General features: G+C 40.0%; 1 protein-coding gene across 1 annotated transcript in view; it reads left to right on the top strand.

The window, feature by feature from the left end:
- The first annotated feature begins 396 nt into the window (after nt 1–396).
- Nucleotides 397–11702, top strand: part of lrrc4cb (leucine rich repeat containing 4C, genome duplicate b) — a 110623-nt gene continuing 99317 nt past the window's right edge. The window contains exon 1 of the mRNA XM_041792691.1: nt 397–652. The gene's annotated coding sequence lies outside the window, so the exon portion shown is untranslated. The remainder of the gene's footprint in view (nt 653–11702) is intronic.

The raw sequence follows: 11702 nt of genomic DNA, 5'->3' as shown, positions 1-11702 counted from the left end.
GCGTGTGATGGTTGCAGTGGGACGGATATCCTTAATTTTGATCCAATAGGCGTTCTCAGGGTTTTGGTAGGACGCTTCTTTCTACGCTGACCTTAACACTGCTTTAAATAGGAGATTGTTAAATGTCTTGTCTGCCTTCTGATCCAGTTTTAACAGAGGATTAATCCGCGCGTAAACCCCAAAATTCAAGAAATAGTCCACTTTGGTTTGGTGGATTCTACACAGAGGAAGACCACCAGTGGGAGTCCAGAATCTGACTGGTTTGGGGGCCTGATACAGCACCCCAACCCCCCCACCCCCCCATCATTTAAAAAAAAACTCTGCAGGATTTCCTCCTCCTCACTCCAGAGGAATATCTTCCAAGTCCAGGGGGGTTAGAGAGTCCTGCTGGTTCCTCTAAGGGGGGGTGGTTTTCATCACATCCGAGGGAATGGTGCCACGCAACTCTTTCTGAATGTTTGGCGTTTTTTCGCAGGCGAGCATCTTGACTTGTGATCGAGAGAGACGCGGACTGCAGCAGCCCTCCTTTTTTCTCTCACATGGAGATTTGTGCCTCGGTCGTACTGCAAATCTTCCAAACGGGGACTGGGGCCCTGCTGGTTTTTCCTTCACTGCTGCTCTCAAGCCCGAGACCATTTATTCGAGAAAATGCGTGAGTATCCCACCGAATCCAGCCTCATTTGAGCCGTGATTTTCCTGCTGTCTGTTCCCATGTAGAGCGATTATTCATCGCCGTTTAATTGACTGGGATGCGCGCGTGGCTCACACACTTCAACGTTGAGAAATACTCAACCCTATTTCTCCTTATAGGTAGGGTTATGGTGTCTGTCGCATCCTCTTGAGCGCGTGAGAGTGTGTGGATGTCTGTGTGTGAGATGCACAGAGAGATATAGATGGAGATAAAGATAGACGGGGGTAGAGGGGGTGTAAGGGGGGTGACTGGTGCAACAAATAGTGCGTTCGAGCGCTTGCTGGAGGACTGGATGGTCTGTGGTAGTCCATGTTGCCAGCAGGACATTACTGCTAGAAAAGGGCCTACGTCATATGGTAATTCAAATTCAGTTCAGGTATTCTCAGCATACACGTTTGCAGCAAAAAAGAGCGCCGGATTGGCCAGGTGGGCACGCTGGCCCACAGGAAGGGCGCTTTGAGTTGGAAATGAGGAGAAGCAGAATCCTCAGGTCAAGCTAGGGCTGGGTAATATATCCGGTTTTTAAGATTTATCCATGTAGTTACAAATGACCCACAGGGGAAGGCAATCCGCACTGCTTTCCACATTATTATGCAAATGACATTTTTCTCTTATTTCCGGAAACATTAATGCAAATGACAGTCAGAGTATTTTTCAAGTTATCAGCCGTTAGAGCATAATTCAAATGTTTTTGAATAAAATTCATAATTATAACCATCATTTTTTAAAAATAAAACCTCAAAATGCACTGTTCCACATTATTAAGCACGACAGAGTTTAAAACTTTTTATAGGTTGTAAAGAAGTGAAAATGGTCATGTGTTGAATCTGCAGCATTAGGAGGTCATATTTACTGAAATCAAAGCTATTTCAATCAAAAACATCTGAACAGGCCAAGTTCCATGTTAACATAGGAGCCCTTCTCTGATATCTCCTTCACTATTCTTGCATCCATTGAACTTGTGAGTTTTTGGAGAGTTTCTGCTTGAAATTCTTTGCAGGATGTCAGAATATCCTCCCAGAGCTGCTGTTTTGATGTGAACTGCCTCCCACCCTCATAGATCTTTAGCTTGAGGATGCTCCAAAGGTTCTCAGTAGGGTTAAAGGTCAGGAGAGGATGGGGGCCACACCATGAGTTTCTCTCCTTTTATGCCCATAGCAGCCAATGACACAGAGGGATTATTTGCAGCATGAGATGGAGCATTGTCATGCATGAAGATGATTTTGCTATAGAAGGCACGGTTCTTCTTTTTGTACCATGGAAGAAAGTTGTCAGTCAGAAACTCTAGATACTTTGCCGAGGTCATTCTCACACCTACAGGGACCCTAAAGGGGCCTACCAGCTCTCTCCTCATGAATCCGGCCTAAAACATGACTCCACCCCCTACTTGATGACATCACAGCGTTGTTAGGACATGGTGGCCATCCACCAACCATCCACTACTCCTCCATCTGGACCATCCAGGGTTGCACGGCTCTCATCAGTCAACAAGACTATTTGAAAATGAGTCTCCATGTATTTCTGGGCCCACTGCAACCGTTTCTGCTTGTGAGCATTGGTTAGGGGGGGCTGAATAGTAGGTTTATGCACGACTGCAAGCCTCTGGAGGATCCTACACCTTGAGTTTGGTGGGACTCCAGAGGCACCAGCAGCTTCAAATACCTGTTTGCTGCTTTGTAATGACATTTTAGCAGCTGCTCTCTTAATCTGATGAATTTGTCTGTCAGAAAACCTTCCTCATTATGTCTTTATCTGCACGAACCCGTCTGTGCTCTGAATCAGACACTAATTTCTTCACAGTACGATGATCACGATTAATTTTTCACGAAATATCTCATGTTTTCATTCCTTGTCCAAGGCATTACACTATTTGACACTTTTCAGCTGCAGAGATCCTTTTCCTTTCCCATCTACCTGAAACCTGTGGCCTGCTTAGTAATGTGGAACAATGCATTTTGAGATTTTTATAAAAAAAACAAAAAATAACAGTTATAATTATGAAGTTTGTTCAAAAACATTTGAGTTATGCTCTAATGGCTGATGACTTGAAAAATATTCTGTCATTTGCATAAATATTTTGGAAAATCAGAGAAAAATGTCATTGGCTTAATAATGTGGAAAGTGGTGTATTGAACTTTCTCATCAAAAACTACACTTTCCCATTTTTATGTGACATTTGAACACATCATAACATATAGACATATAGAGTATATAAGAAAGGATGACCGTTGCTATGCAGATGAGCTGGGTCACCTGACAACCATTAGCAGAGTTGTTTTGTCGGGGGTGTGGCTAAGTGGGCATTTCCTGGGTTGTTAAGGTCACATGTTCTTTGGTCCATTGTTCTCTGGTGGGGGTGTTTGGATCGTTTGTGGGAGGAATCCGGCACTGCTTTGTATGCAGGTGATAGGAAGTGGGGACCAAGGACCAAGGAACATGGAACAATGTGCACTTTATCAATCTTGATGGATAAAGTGGACGTTGTTGTCCCAACAAGGGACTCCATGAGCTACACATGCTTTTCCGCCTGAACAGAAGAATCAACAAGTCAATAAAATAACAGAAACAAACACAATCCATTACTTAGCAGAAAGCACAGGAAAAATCTAAATTCATTACCAATACTGCAGAAACGATACGAGACAAGACAAGCTGAGACGAGGCAATGCAATGTGACAATACGATGCAATAGGAGACGATGAGACGCAACGATACGAGAAGATAAGAGACAAGATGACTGAGATGAGACAATACGATAAGCTTTATTGTTCCCCTGGATAAATTTGTGGTAGACTACCAATGCTGCACACATGCAGCTGCCAATGTAGAAAATTTGTACAAACTTAGTAAATGGAAATGTTTGGATGTCGTCTAGAACTTTGTTTTGCAATTTTTGATAATTGAACTAAAAAAATCAAAATCGGGTGTCCTACCAGCTCATGTGCAGACAGGTGTTGCCAGCTTTTATCATCATAGAGCTCACATTTTTTCAGAAGTATATTTCTCAGTCAAAAAATCAAAATTGGGTGTCCAGTGCCTCTACTTTTGTTAGCTATATGGCTTGATTTCTACTTGAATTATATCAAAATATATAATTCTGCTCCTGGGGAAACCATTCCTTTCTTTGCAGAAAAAGTGAAGGCATATATCACCATTCAGCCAAGAACACTGAGATATGATTTCAGATTCACATCATCCAGCCTAAGTTTAACAGAATATGCTCATGCACATGCCTCATGCACGCTCCCCCTTCTCTGCATGTTGACCCAGTGTGTCTGCAACCCCCCACAGCAAAGCCACCCTAGGGTGGTGTGCAGAAACAAGGCTGTAGCCCCAGAAGTGCAGGCTGCATTTTAAAAACCAAGATCTCCAGTTGTTGCTCTCGCCTTTTGAAAAGAAAGTGAATAGGAGCTGTCCATCAGTGGGAGGTGCTGAAATGCCCTGATGCTGAAAATACTCGTGTGTTGGCTGAAGTGGGTAGAGGGAGCTGCATTCTGGAGCAGACATCACATCTGAAATTGCTCGGTTCAGCTGCAGCCAAAAAGAGTTTTACACTTGAACCTGCACCAGTTTTGTCCTCAAGTGAACACTTTCACATTCACATCTGCTGATTTTACTACTTGCCTCTAAAATGAAGGACGTGCTCGGTCGCTTTAAGAACGGCTCTGGCATTCAGGGTTGGTTACAATTTCTGAGCCTATAAGATTATATCTGCCCATTATATTTCACCTACGGCCTGCTTGATAGAGTTGGGAATTAAATTCTGCACAGACATCAGCAAAGGGGTCAGTCCATAGTAGGAAGGTTAGTGTCTGTTACACATCTGCTTTATATTCCTTATTATCAGTAAAATGTCTGACAACTGTGAGAAAAACTGACTTTTTTAGTTGGAAACAAATCTTTTTCCAGATTAAACATGCACGTCTGTGGTTATAGAGTAGTGCTGTTGATCAATTTGGTTCCAGATCTTTACATTTGATGACAAAGTATTCAGATTCTATCACTGTGCTATTACTATGAAGAGCAACAGCCTTGTGCAGGTTGAACCCCCGTGTGGTTGATTCAGGGTTCAAGAAACTTCATAATGACATAATGATGGAGCAACCAACATAATTAACATTCATCCACATTAGACTGTCAGAAACATACATCTAAAGATCCAGAAGTAAAAGTGTAGCCTTATTTGTAAAGCATACTGCAGCGGGAATAATTATTCTACAGCACTGATCATCAACTGGAGGCCCGGGGGCCACATCAGGCCCCCCAAAGCTTCCTGTCTGGCTCCTGAAAGATCACTAAATTCAAAAAAAGAAGATTTTAAGAGTATCCTTTTGCTTTATATGTCTGCAGCTGTTAAATCTATCCCACAAACAATCAACATAGTTTTAGAATGACTAACCATTTGATCTGTTTTTACAGAAATTTACTGTCAAAATTACTCCATATTTAAAAAATGGTTAAGGTTGGCAGAAGTGTTGCAAAAATTGGTAGAAAAAAGTTGTGAGAAGAGGTTAAAATGTTTAAAAAATGGTAAAGGAGGAAAAAAGGGGCGAAGTGTATCAAAAATTGGTCACAAATGATAAAAAATAGTGCAAGAAAGTAAAGAAAAGGGGTTAAAAAGTGGCAAAAATTGAAGAAAAGTGGCAAAAATTTATAATAGAGTGGCACAAAGGGGATAAAACATGCAGAAAAATTGGTTTAAAGGGGGTTAAAATCATGCAAAAATTGGGTTAATGAGGCAAAAAGTATCAACAATTGGTTAAAAGTGGGAAAATGGTTTTAAAGTTGCAGAAATTTTAGAAAAAAGTAATAAAAGGGGTTTAAAAAGTGGCAAAAATGGATAAAAGAGTGGCACAAAAGGGATAACACATGCGGGAAAAGTGGTTTAGAAGAGGTAAAAATCATGCAAAAAATGGGTTAAAGAGACAAAAAGTATCAAAAAGGGGTTCAAAGTGTCAAAATGGGTTAATATTGGTGCTAAATGACAATTAGGGAGGGCCCATTCTCTTGGGTTTTCAGGGGTCCGGCCAATCCTGTTGTCAGGCCTGTCTCCTTGTGGCCTGCTGCATTCTGGATAATAGAGATAGATCTCACTGGTAATGACTAAAAATGTCCTGTAGTTTAAAGGAAAATACAAATACTACTGCAATAATATTTCAATCAGACCAAAATGTTCATTTGGTTTTTGTGTATTTGAAAGTCCGGCCCCCAGAGTTTCTGTCGGGACTAAATCTGGCCCTCGTACGAATGTTCTTGATGACCCCTGCCATAGACCTTAGTAGTGACCACAAGAGCTCAGTTGTCCCATTCAAATCCTCTATTATTAAAGTAATGGCCAATAATTTCAGTAGCAGCAGTTAAAAGCTGAAACTTGTGGATAATGGTGGTCTCCAATAATCACTGATGTTGCTTTTAAACTCTAGGACTGTGAGAAGTGCAGTTCTTTTCATTAGATTGCAAATAAACCCAGTTTCCTTTCAAACGAAGTTGATACAATACACTCAGGTAGACTGTGGTAACCCTTGGATGGTTGTGAAATTATGGCTAATAATCAAATCTGAAACAGCAGCTCAGTCTGAATGAGTGTCGTGACACCACAGAGGAGTGAGGAAGCGTGTCTTCTGCAGACACCAGAGACTGTGGAAAATATTAAATAAAGCTTGAGTGACGTCAGCATTTGATTACTGAAGAAGGCTGAAGAGGTGAATGTTTCTTATTTAAAACCATAGAAATGAGTCATAAAAATATTCAGCCCTGCAAAGACAAGAACTATTTCACCCAGGCTTTTGACATGTTTATGTCTGCTGTAAAAACTGGAATGTTATCATGGGGTGTATATATGAGTTGTTGTGCTTCTACAGCCACAAGTGGACACTCAAGGAACTTTATGGGTTTTTTTTTTTGCACCTTCATTGGCTTCATTTCTCAACCATGGAGGCTGCAGCTTAGTCTTATACTTCCCCCTCTCAGCCCTGTCCATGATGTTCTAAAGCAGGGGTGTCAAACTCAAGGCCCGGGGGCCAAATCCGGCCCGTAGTGCAGTTTTACCCGGCCCGCAGGATCACATCATATTTTAATAAGAACTGGCCCGCAGGTCTGAGGTCTGCAGATTTCCTCCAGTATAGAAATGAGAATTTAACCTGGAAGATTTAAAATATCCTTTGTTAAGTCATAAAACGGTGAAAAAGTAAAGAGTAATAATAATAATAATGAGATAGAAAATAAGGAATGAGGGAGAGAAATCAATTTGTGTTTTCATTTATTTTCAATTTGCATCTGAAAATTCTGACAAACTGTTTTTTTAGACTTTTTTTTTTATCTCATATTGTGAACGTTTAGATTACAATTTTAAATTTCTAGTCCTTTTTTGAGATTTCAAGATCATAATTTCAAATGTAATCTCATATTTTACACTTTTAGCCCTAACTTTGACTTTTAACCCCATGTTTTTGACTTTATAGACCCACAACTTAGAATTTTATCTATTTTGAGCTTTCAGATTCACAATCTTCAATTTTAAGTTCTATCTCGACCTTTTAAACTCAAAATTTTGTTTTTTTTGTCATATTTTGACCTTTCTAACTCCTAATTTTGATTTGTAATCCTATATTTTGACCTTGTAAACTCATGATTTTTTATTTTATCTTATATTTTGCACTTTTAAAGTCCTAATTTGGACTTTTAACCCCATGTTTTTGACTTTTTAGACCCACAATTTAGAATTTTATCTTACATTTTGAGCTTTTAGATTCATAATCTTCAATTTTAAGTTGTTTCTTGACCTTTTAAACTCAAAATTTTGTTTATTTTCATGTCATATTTCGACCTTTTAAACCATGATTTTGTATTTTATCTCATATTTTGACCTTTAAACTCATGATTTTTTTTTTGTTTTTTTTAAAGGTTTATTTTGGGCATTTTTGTGCCTTTATCCGATAGAGGAGGACAGTGGACAGAGTCAGAAACAGGGATGAGAGCGGGGGAGAGACATGCGGTAAAGGGCCTCAGGCCAGACTCGAACCCGGGCCACCCGTGCACACAGGGTGCGCGCCTCAACCACTTGGCCACCTGCGCCCCAAAACTCATGATTTTTACTTTTTATCTCACATATTTGCCTTTTGAAGACATTATTTGGACTTTTGATTTTGTGTTCTGACCTTTTTAACTAATATTTTGACTTTTTATCTCAGATTTTGAGCCTTAAACACATCATTTTGACTTTTTAAAATCTCAAAATCATCTATCATAAGTTTTTCTTGCCCTTAATGAATTACCTGTGATCTGATCATTTGAGCTTTTTTATTCCAAAAACTTGCACAGTCCTTGTCTACTGTATTGAATGACTTAGCGGACTTGCCTCTGGCAACATGGTGGCGACATCGGCGTCCGGCCATCCAGCCATTCTCCTTTTGCCATATTATGTCTGTGCAATGTGATACTTTAATTTGGATCATAAATTGATTTATTCAAATTAATGTTATGTAATCGCTGTGCTTGTTAGTCTGAAGAGTCACATATTTTTCGTCTACTTGTATTTCCTCATGTGGCGGACTTGCCTCTAGTAATATGGCGGTGACACGCGGAGAAAACAACGAAGAACACAGTAGTCACGTTCAAGTGACTACTGATATTAGAAGACGAGATATGGGGGTGCTTGTCTGACTTCTGGTGTGAAGTGGAGGTCCTCAGCTATGTGGGTCCCCAGTCATGTGATCCTGATGGGTCAGATGGGGGGACTGGAAATGAAGAACACCAGTTAGGAATGAATGGGACTGGAGAAAAGTTAGAACATTGATGTTCTAGGTGGACCTGCATGCTGTAGTAATCATCAGAAAAATTTCTACATACTCTGGGCATGAAAAGAGGGATATTTTTAAAAAGGTTCACCAAATTACATGGTATGGAGGCCATCAGTATCACGTATAACTCAGTCCTTCAGTCCTGTATGACAGGAGACAAGGGTCTTAAGGAGTCTTGTTGTGAGCTAAGAGGCTAGCTGTGCCCTGTTGACAGCTTCTCTCCCTCTCCTCTAGTCATGAACATGCTTTTAGTGGAAGGGGTGATATATTATTAAGCAAATCAGCCTTGTCGTTTCTACGAAACAGCTTTTTATGTGAACCACATGAGCTCGCTCCTGTGTGAAAGCCTGTTTTCTTCCCTCCATTTTTTTTGTTATTTAATACACATTTAAAAAGCCAAACTGGACGTAAATGAAGAGCTGTTGGGGAGTCCGTAAACCAGCTCTTATTACTGAACTGAGCCGATTCATCCAGATCTCTAAAAAGAGGCAGATTTCCCATCGTTGAATGGACATCAGCTGTTCAGGCTTGAAGTTCCACCGGCTCACACATGAGCGTTGTCTGACTCGGCTCCCCCAGGCTTTTAGACGGGGGCTCTAAATCCGTGTCTGCTGCCATCCTGCAATTTGCATGGTTGGTAGAGACACTCATTCATTCAACCTTTATTTAAATCTGGAGGAGTCACTGAGAGGGATGTTGAGAGTGCAGAAACAAGATGAACAGCACAATAGATTAATACAAAGTTCAAGTTAAAATATATTTACAACTTAGAAACAGACACACAAAGGCAGAATGATCTAAACTCATGTTAATAAGTGATTACAGTTTGAATGTTTATTGTAAAATGTTCCATGTTATTACAGCAGAAAAGCTAAAACCATTTTTTCCAGTTTAAATGTTCATCCTAGAACTCTGAGCATCAGCCAATCATGTTGAGTATTGATTATGAGACTGATTTAACAAAGATGTGATGTATGATGGCATTTTCCATCAAGGCTTTATAAATAAACAAAAACTAATGGCTATCACATCTGCCCAGCCCACTTTTTCATATATATATGAGTAGAGTAACTGTCACCAGTAATAAAACTAAGGGCTGAGAGATGAATGGACTTTAGGGGAGCCAGAGCGGAGGCAGAGGCATTCCTGTAAATAACGTCACCACAGTCTAAGACGGATAAAAAGATGGCTTCAATTGTACTTTTTGCTGAGCATGGAGATTTGTTTCTGTAATGGAATATGATTTTCTGATGTTATTCGAGTTAGACACCAAGATGTTTGTATTTAGAGACTCCTTAAAGCGGTGGTGCTCAGCCTTATTCTACCAAAGAGCCACACTGTCTTAAAGGGATACTGTGCTATATCCCTATAGCACAGATCATCAACTGGCGGCCTGGGGGCCATATCAGGCCCCCAAAAGCTTCCTGTCCGGCCCCCAGAAGATCATTAGTTTCAGAAAAGGAGGAAAAGAAGATTTTGTGGTTTTAAGAGTATCCTTTAGCTTTAAATGTCTGCAGGTGTTAAATCCATCCCACAAACAATAAATATTGAAATAACTTTAGAATGACTTCACATTTGATCTGTTTCACTGAAATTTACTGTCAAAATTAGATATTTAAAAAAAGGGATTACGGTTGGCAGAGGTGTCGTAAAAATGACCAGATAAAATGGAGAAAAGGGGTTAGAGAGTAGCAGAAGAGGTGATAAGTGGCAAATGGGTTTTGGAGTGGCAAAAACAGACAAAAAATGGCAGAAAATTTTGTGAAAAGAGGTTCAAATGTGGCAAAAAATGGTAAAAGAGAAAAAAAGGGCAAAGAGGATCAAAAATTGGATACAAATGACAAAAAATTGGGCAAAGAAAGTAATGAAAAGGGGTTAAAAAGCGGAAAAAAATTAGACGAAAAGTGGCAAAATGGATAAAAGATTGGCACAAAGGGGATAAAACATGCGGGAAGAGCGGTTCAAATGGGTTAAAGAATGGCAAAAAATAAGTTATAGAAGCAAAAAGTAGCAAAAATGTGATTAAAGTGGAAAAAATTGGTTTTAAAGTTGCAGAAATTGTTGAGAAAAATGGAACGAAAAGGGGTTAAAAGTGTCAAAAATTACTTAATACTAGTACTAAATCACAAATGTGGAGGGCCCATTCTCTGGGATTTTAAGGGGTCCAGCCAGATCAAACCCAAAAAATTGACTGAATTTTTATGTATTTGAAAGTCCGGCCCCCAGAGTTTCTGTCGGGACTAAATCTGGCCCTTGTGCGAATGTTGTTGATGACCCCTGCCCTATAGTCTCAGTAATAAGTTCGTTACCTTTAGTTGTCGGTGAAAGCTGTTTTTAGATGGGCCGTGCTGAGATGCCAGCTGCTCTGCCAACACAATGGAGTCTAACGGTATTCCGACTTTCCCTCATCAAACTCATCAAATACACAATCCAACAACTCCAAAACGCTCTTGTGGACAAGTTGTGACCTGCACGTTCACCATGCCATGAAATAATCATGGAACATTACGAGATGGAGATGTTTTAGAGGAAAATTCAACTACACTCCAGACACGGCTGCTGGGCGGAGTGATTTCAAAAGTGGTAAAAGTGGTTTACTCACGAAAGTAGTTCCGAGTATTTGCTTCATGTGTCATAATGTTACATAATTATACGTCATTATATCAGTGATGAATGTGCAGGTCAGCATAAAGGTGAATATTACAATTTGTAATAGCAGATGTATTGTATGTAATGTTAAGAAAACTGGACCAGTACAGAACAATCTTTTCCTAAAACAGCATGCCATTTACAGGAGTTCCACTTGAACACAGTATTTCCTTTTGTCCACTGCACAAACAATATCATAGGTAACAGATGCAAAAGCAGTCATAGTGCTATTTTTCCTTTTTGCCCTAAATGTAATTGAAATGATTGTGGTACAAAAAAATCGAGCCCCTGTACAGTGAGAGGACATGAAGGCATTAGCTAATGGGCTAACGGGACTGTTTTTTAAACCAGGCTGTACACCAGTTTATTTCTAGTGTAAAAAAACAAAACAAAACCAAAAAACCCATCTTTTTAACATGTCTTGTGTATGTCAGTGGTTCTCAAACTTTTCAACCCGTGACCCCCAAAATAAAGGTGCCAGAGACTGGGGACCCCCGCTGAACCTGGAGGTGCCATGCACAATCAAGAAAAGTCATGTGGAGACAAGGCCGTCCATTAGGGAG

Source organism: Cheilinus undulatus, linkage group 1, assembly GCF_018320785.1.
Source record: "Cheilinus undulatus linkage group 1, ASM1832078v1, whole genome shotgun sequence".
NCBI lineage: Eukaryota > Metazoa > Chordata > Actinopteri > Labriformes > Labridae > Cheilinus > Cheilinus undulatus.
Note: the sequence above shows the minus strand (reverse complement) of the source record. Positions and strands in the feature narration are given on the sequence as shown.